Consider the following 6370-nt stretch of genomic DNA (forward strand, 5'->3'; position numbering starts at 1 on the left):
TAATATTAACGATTATGGTATTTTAACAAATCTTATAATTTATAATACGTTTTTTGTAAAAGATTTCTCTGGAGTATAATTTGTAGTAGGTACAATCTATTTTAAAGCAGACAGTTTTATGCATAGAGAAAAATAAACTAAACATGTCTACCTAGTAACTATTAATTGATTTATTATACTGTAATACAATTCTACTATACTATTAATTATTTAAGAATGTATTCTAATAATTTTTCTGATTTTTCTTAATTTTGATTATTTTGCTATATTACCGAGACAATATACAGAGTGGCAGAAAAACAAAGATCAAATACCTATTCATAGAAATTCTCAGCCACCGTGTTTCCTCTTAATAATACTAAAAATATGCAAATTGAATATAAAATAAACATGTCCGGGCGAATGAAGAATGCAGTTTTGTGTTCATAAATCGTAAGTTCAGGTTCAACTATATTAGGTTGTGGTCCCGTGGCTAGTGTTGGACTCGCGGATCAGAGATCCGAGGTTCAAACTCCACTCTACCCCAACTTGATTTCCATTTTCTAATAGTGAGTTATTTACAACTCTTTGAAAATGGCCAGCAAATTTGAAATATTTGGGCAAATTACAAGAACGCCAATATTTCTTTTCTTAAAAAAAAAAGTCCACCTCGTAGTGTGGTGGTTGTGGTTACTGAGTTCGCCTACCATTTCTGAGGTCCCGAGTCCGATCCCCAGCAAAGTCAGCGTCGTGAAATATTGATATAAAATATTTATTTTTCACCGCTGTTCTTCTAAATTCCTGGACTGGTACTTGAAGTGTAAAACTGATCTACGAAACGCTGCCAGAGAAGTTGCAATGCGATGTCCAGTGCTTCATTGGGTGCTGATGAGGGAATGAAGAATATTATAAAATCTGTTCTCGGTGTACCAGTGCACTGCCCTATTATATTTATTTATATAGAATATATAATCAGATATAATCAGATTTATAGAATGTATAATCAGATTGTTTAACGACGATTATTGATTTATATAAAATAAAAAAAAAGTTTGGAGATTATTTTTGATCTGCTACAGATTTTAGAGTTCTAAATCCTTCGACATCAATAATATTATTTCTGAGATTATTCATAAGTTATATCCGATTCTCCTATTATTTAAAGTTTAGCTAAATAGTCAGTATGGAGGCCTTCTGCCACACACAGAAATCCGTTGGTTGAGTAAAGGACGTGTTCTTCGTCGTTTTAATGAACTGCTACCTACAATAGTCGAATTTTTCAAATAACGTAATGAAACATACTTAAAACTTACAAATTTTTAGTGGCTGCGAGATTTTGCCTTTCTTGTCGATGTTACAGAAAAATTAAATGAACTGAATGTTCAACTTCAGGGACAAGATAAAAATTTGGGGAAATGATCTCAAAAGTATAGGCATTTTCCAACAAACTTACCTTCTGGAAGCGCAACTTAAGTCGTGGAGATGTCAAACATTTTCCCTGTTCGAAAGAGAAGAAGAAATAAATTGTGAAAGCTACAAAGGTGAAAATCATGCCCAGATTCTTTTAAGCTTGCGAAAACAATTTGATTTGCGGTTTAGTGACTTTAAAAAAGTTGAGCTGCTTGGACATTTTGTTTCAGCTCCATTTATAAATTTTGACATTGAAAAACTACCCAACTGTATCGTCAAAAATTTCCAAGAAGATAGCCCTTCATCAGAAATGGAATTGATAGAATTTCAATGTGATTTGCCTCAACTATAGAATCTGTATGGCCTTTCGTCCCAAAAGAAAAGTATCTAATTTTAGTTAAAATTGCACTCAAAATGAAGCCATTGTTTTGTTTTACGTTCTACCTACTTATGTGAATCAATGTTTTCCACTATGAAGGCTATTAAGAGTAAATATAGACTCAGAGATTTACATCTTGATAATTGCATTCGGATGAGAGTGACAAGGTACTCACCGAGAATTGAAAAAATTGTGGAGGAAAGTGAATGCCATTCTTTTCGCTAATTATTTTTACTAGTTATTTTTATTTTTATGTTTATTTTTAATGACACCTATTTTCAATTATTATTTTGTTTATAAAAAAATATTTAAAGCACGCATTTTATGTTTTATTGTTGATCTGATGTTCTAATTTATTTAAACTAACATAAAAATATGAATGGTATGATAAGGGCCAATGATAAAAAACTAAAAAGAGGGAATTTGTATAGGTAGCTTAAAAGACAAGTTAAAAGACCCCTGATCTAAACAAATTAAATTAATGAATGTAATAACAAAATAGCTACTACGAATAATCAATAACTGCTGCGAAGAATAACTACTACTTCATGTTTGGAGTATGTCCAAATGTTTATAGACAGGCTGGATTTCCACCAGCCAATGACAGGTCACAAGCCTTGTAAATGCTCAGATTCCCGTATTCGCTTCTCATAAACGTTTTCCCTCCCTGTTGCAAGACATTTAGAACTATGTATTACTTTTATCTTGTGATTAAAAGCCTTCTTTTTTTATATTGTTTCTTTATTTATATAAAGAATATATTAAAAAAGGTTAATATTGAATGTTAAGTAGACGAAAGTAATGATTTTCGACATCTCCTTCTGTTCGCGTTCAATCGAGGGAATAAATGAGAATAAGGAGAATATATTATCGATTAATTCGTTGCAAAATAATGACGGAGAATTATCGAGGATAAGAACGCCTTTTTCGGAAACCTTCACTAATGTTTATTTATAAAACTTTTACCATAAGTATGATGTTTACATAAGCTGAATCTTTTTTTATAAATGAAGAGAACAAGAGGACAAATTATAGCAAATTTGTCAATAATGTATTCTCCTTTGTTTCCTCGATTGAACGCGAAAAGAATGAGGTGTCGAAAATGCACATTTTCGAATATTTGACATTTCGTTTTGAAAGCTTGAAGAAAGTAATATGTGTAAGATAAAAGCAAATATAATATCTTGTAAAACAGAAAGTTTTCTTTCAAATGACGACCCTTGACCATTTTGTTTTAATTTTTGTGATCATTTTTAAATATGAAAAAAACGGAAAAAACGAATGTTAACATTAAATATAATATAATGTATAATAAAAATATGTCAATCGAAGCTAAACTGGCAGTGCACAACGGAGTTTTCGTCCCAACACTTATGTATGGAAGTGAAACATGGAACTGGCAGAGGACGGATGAAACCCGAGTGAACGCGGTTGAAATGCGATCTCTTGAAAGACGAATGTGTGGGAAATCAATGTATGACAGGTTACGAATGATGAAATTAGGCGAGAGTGTAAATCTGAGTCAAGTATAATTGATAAGATTAAGAAAGGGTCTCTGAGATGATTTGGTCACGTAGAACGAATAGACGACGAAAAAATGGTAAAACAAGCATATATGGCGAAAATGGAAGGCAACGGGGGACGAGGACGACCAAGGAAGACGTGGCATGATCAGATAAACCAAAATCTTAAGTCTGGTGATGTCAAAAGCAGACAGAACCGAAGGGCATGTACGACAAGATGTATGAATGTGGATGAAGCTAGGAATGTATGCCAGGATAGACGTGTGTGGCGGTCCATTCTCTTTGCCTACCCCTACTGGGAAATGGCGTGATGGTAGTAGTAGTAGTAATAATAGTATTAATATTTAAATAATTAACTTTGAATAAAAAGGTTTTTTTTAAATGTTACTAAATGATTGATCATAACCACTTACCAACTTTTCTATGTCTACCGGTTTCGAGACGTACACGTACACGTCTCTTCGCCAGGGCACTTGACGACATAGAAAAGTCGATAAGTGGTTATACATGATGAGTATTTACAATTCTGTAGTATTTCCCGAATCGAGTTCATGTAGCCTCATGGAAATATAATACGAAAATATGTATTTATTGGTTTATTATATGTACTAACCGATAGTAAAAATAATAAAGCAAGCTACAGTGCAATGTTTAACCCTACGTTAATGTGTTAGTCACTGTCGATGAACCAAGTAAACATAGTAGGCATACGAATTCGACTCGTGCGAAGACTCATCTTCCCTTAATAAATGTTAAAGCATTTCCGGGCCCCGATTACAAACGGAAGTTAACATTTATCTTCAGTTTTATCGACAATGTAAAATTAAGTTTTCTGTATGAAAAGCAGAATATGCCTACAATATTTTCTTCTAAACATGTACAATTACAGGTAACCGACGAAGATACTTTAAATCAGAGGTTCCCAAACTTTTTTGTATCGTAGACCCCTTGCCATGTTTTTCGGTTTTTGGTAGACCCCCTACTTACCTGATATTGATTTTTCATCAATTTCTAACTAACCTTAAAGTTAAAACAAATGTTAAGTTTTATACATTTATTAATTGAATTTAAATTTAAACTACTCAAAATAAAATTTTGTATCTGTTATATAAAATAAACGTAACATAAAATAAACTAAGCAATGGGTAAATGTTTTTAGTGAGAAGGATGAACCTGATGCTTTAATAATAAATTATCAACATTTGGCGTCAATTTTGTCAGGTTTTATCTTTAATCTCTTCGGCCAATGATGTCCAGTCTGTTTCTTGTTTTCGTTAGGAGATTGGTAAAAGCGCTGAACCCCCTTTCCACTAGGTATGACGATGGAAAGGAAATTAAAAATTTGCTCGCTATATTCCATAATACAGGATAAGTAACGGGTATGTTTTTTTGCAGCCAGAAGTACTATCAGTGTGTGTTGAGATCCACTATCGTGGACCCCCTTTTTCATTTCATGGACCCCCATTTTTGTTTTCGTTGACGTAGACCCCTTGCAGGTTGTCATAGACCCCTGGGGGTCGATATAGACCACTTTGGGAATCACTGCTTTAAATGTTAATTTAAATATACTCATTTTTGTACACAAATATCATTTTTTCTTTATAGACAGTCGAAGATAACTCTGTTAACTTCCCAATGTAATCGAGGCCTTGGGTACGTATTCTGATGGGAACTTAAAATTAATCTTCAATTTTATCTACAAAGTAAAATTGAGTTTTCGGTATGAAAAATATAGTATGTTTACATTTTTTTAAAACATGTTTAATTACCGGTTACCGACGAAGATACTTTGAATTTTCATACAAATATACACACTTTCATACATAAATATCGATATTAGTATATACCGATGAAGATAGCCGTTCATAATCGCGGCCCTGATCTGTCTTTTCTCTTCAAAATTTTGAACTATTTTATCGACAGTTCTCATATCTTAGAGTTTAGAGCGTATTTCAATAAACTGTACCGTAATGTGCTATGCAGACAACAAAACGACATAATATTAATAAATAGAAGCCATGGTCAACGAAACAAAAATTAAAAAGTATTGATAATTGTGCTCCATTTTAAAGACTTGTGACTTGAACTTTTGTAGTGAGAAAACCTTAGAGTAATAACACGCCTCTGGCTAATACAACGCCTGTAGGTACTCGGCCGAGAATTGCAAGCGCAAACCGAAACCGTCCCTTACACGTTTGTTGTTAAACTAAAAGTCAAACCAAAAATTTGGAACGCTTTTGTTCTATGCAATAGCGCTTCTCTAGTGAAGTATTACTCTGAGGAGAAAACACACATAACGTATTTAATATTTTAAGCCGATCTTTCCAGGAATCCAACCTGGGACCTCATGCGCGGTAGAACAACTCGGTAAACACTGTACCTCGAGGATGACGATGATTTTTTTCAAATTGATGAATTCTTTCGCTGATTTAAATTTGCAATCGTATTTTTGGCCGGTAATAATTCAATAGATTTTTCAAACCCGAATGTGAATTATTATTAACATAAATTTTTTCATGTGATACGGCATCACAACGACTGTGACTTAATCCGATTATTGATTTCAAAAAATCCTTTCTCGTTCCGATAGCGTGACCGGGGTTGATGCGCCGAAACAGTTATAATAAAGATGATAGAAGACATACTATAAGAAAATTCATGTTTCCTACAAAACCCTTTGCCAGTTCAAAGTACGAGTTAACGATTCCTTTTTGGCTTCCCATTCGTCCGGAAGCAAATACTGGGATAACAATTAATCAAAATTACCCTAATTTCTATAAAACACGAATATTCTATTTTCGTGGAGTTTTCCAGTTAGAAACTCAAAAGAATTGAAATAGGTACTAATATAGCCATGCGCCGCCAGAGGCCGCTGTACGTCTCGATCGAGTCAAGTAGAAAATCCACTGTTCAACGCGCGTGTAAAAACATAAGCGATAAATCTAAGCTAGCGTCAAACAAGAGTAGGTGAAATATAAACCTTTTTGTGTAGGTAATAGTTTTAACCACCAGTTTTCTGTATCTCGTTTCGTCAAACCATACCTTTGCCGGCGTGTGTTCCACGTTCGGCAGCTCTCTT

The sequence above is a fragment of the Micrasema longulum genome, unplaced genomic scaffold (assembly GCF_059751315.1).
Source record: "Micrasema longulum isolate JH-2025_06_02 unplaced genomic scaffold, ASM5975131v1 h1tg002351l, whole genome shotgun sequence".
Lineage (NCBI taxonomy): Eukaryota > Metazoa > Arthropoda > Insecta > Trichoptera > Brachycentridae > Micrasema > Micrasema longulum.